The sequence below is a fragment of the Emys orbicularis genome, chromosome 10 (assembly GCF_028017835.1).
Source record: "Emys orbicularis isolate rEmyOrb1 chromosome 10, rEmyOrb1.hap1, whole genome shotgun sequence".
Lineage (NCBI taxonomy): Eukaryota > Metazoa > Chordata > Testudines > Emydidae > Emys > Emys orbicularis.
The window spans coordinates 2,007,915-2,010,000 of NC_088692.1; positions in this window are offsets into that span (position 1 = coordinate 2,007,915).

Below are 2,086 nucleotides of genomic sequence, written 5' to 3' on the forward strand. Positions count from 1 at the left end.
AACTGATCCCTGCCCGTCAAACTTGCATTGAATTTGTACATTTAAAATGTACATCCCCGTGCAGTCATTCCTGGGATACATGCAGAGGGGGAGGCCACCTGCAAGTCTAGCGCTTCCGTTAGCTTTTGGAAGTGCTGGATTCATCTGTTCAGAACCCTCCAGCTCTCCAGGACTAGGGTATTTTTAATGCCATGCTCCAATTGGTCCCCTGGAGACTTCACTGGCCAAACATCCGAATGATTCACGCTGTCCTCATGTCAGGCAGCAGGCTCTGTGTGCGTGAAGTGCTGTAATGCTTCCCACTGGAGAGCCACCTGCTCCTACCCCTTCCACGAGAGTTTTCTGCAATTGTCCAGATGCAGCTTCTCAGGAACTGACTGCTGTGGGGATGGGACCCTGGCCCGGATTCTCTAGTGTACTTTAGCAACAATGGCAAAGATTAAGCTGTAGCTGACAAAAGAAGAAAGTGCTTGGAAGTTTTTTTGTTTTAAGTCTTTATTCACAACCTCAATCTTTTCTTCTAGCTTTCACTATGACTGGGACACAAGTTCTAGTAGCATAAATGATCCCATGATTGACTCTGGAAAAGCCAGTGATATTTCTGTGTCAAGTTGGCCAATGGAACCAGTTCAGTGGACACCCTTTCCAATTCTACATCATCTTTCCAGACAACGGCCGGTAAGCAGAGCGCTAACAACCTCATATAGGCTCCCAGAACAATAAGTAAGTCTAGGCAGTGATTAAGTGTAACATAAGTTATGCTAAGAGGCAGAGGGTAAGTCAGAAATCATAAACAAGCCTTTCTTTAAACAGATGTTAATATTCTAACAAATTCATTTCGAAGTCTTCACTTCCAGCTGTACAATTTACTTTTTGCTTTAATTATTGACCCAAAATCTGGCTATACGCCTTCAAGGGAAGGGCTCACTGATCACTAGCATGCTCTGGCCACACCCTTTGTCTCCTTTTCCTAAACTGGAATCCAGCACTGAAATGCTGAGAAAGGCTTGGGGTTTTGCTGTGGTCCACAACCCACTTAGCTGAGATTGGAAGAAGCCTCCACTGGCCAGTTTGTCAGGGGGTGGAAGTTTCCTTCATGTACATATGAGTTTAACTCTCAGAAATAGACGAAAATGTTTTTGAAGCTACACCCAGGGCCAACCCCCCCTCGGAAGTAGTCTGCAACATGAGTGAGGTGAACATGGCTTACTGAGGTGAGCTGGGCTCTCAGTCAATAGCTAGTACCAGGCAACATTAGTCTCTTGTCACTAAAAGATTAAATTGCTTTCTCCGCAGCCCAAAGCTAGTAGGCGACCTCATTCCTACTGTGAGGGGATGGAACTGGTCAATCTTGAAAGAAGCTGGACAGCCTAAAAATGGCAAACTAAAGACAGGCAACAGTTGTCAGCTTTTAAAACCAACCACGTTTTATTTTCACATAACAAGCTCAACGAAGGAGTTTCCAACACTTTGACAATACAATCAATGCAGGTATGATGTCAGTTCTATTCAATGCAGAGTGCTGAAGATTATCAGCGAAACCTTTCAGCAGTATTTCAGACTGGACTTTAGAAGCCAGCTTTGGTTTGGGACAAAGTAACTGTTAGTAGTAAGTGTTGAGTTAACACAATGCTGGCATCCAACAAAGTAAACGACTTACACCAGGCAAGCTGAGAATAAACTTTTTGAAGTCACATCATATTACGTACATATATGGTCTGCCCTACAGCCATTTCAGAACAAGCTAAGCCACTGTGAAAAGTGAAATACAAATTAAGCACCGCTGCTTTGTTCATTATGATTTATGTAAATGAGGTATAAATTTAACCCCAGTACATGTTTAAGCATTAAACTTTATTTTCCAAAATGCTCTCCTTATTTGCAAGTGTCCTGTTGAGGATCTAGCGGGGCACAAATGGTGGGGTTATTAGAAAACTTGAGAGTTAGAAGTACAGCCAGGATCAGGGCAGCCCGATCCCAAAGGTGCTCAAACTGGGTAAAGCAGAGCAAGCTGCAGTTCTCTACACTTCTTCTCTCATGTCAGAGTGGGGATATCGAAGGAGAATTTTGCTAGAATCAAATGCAG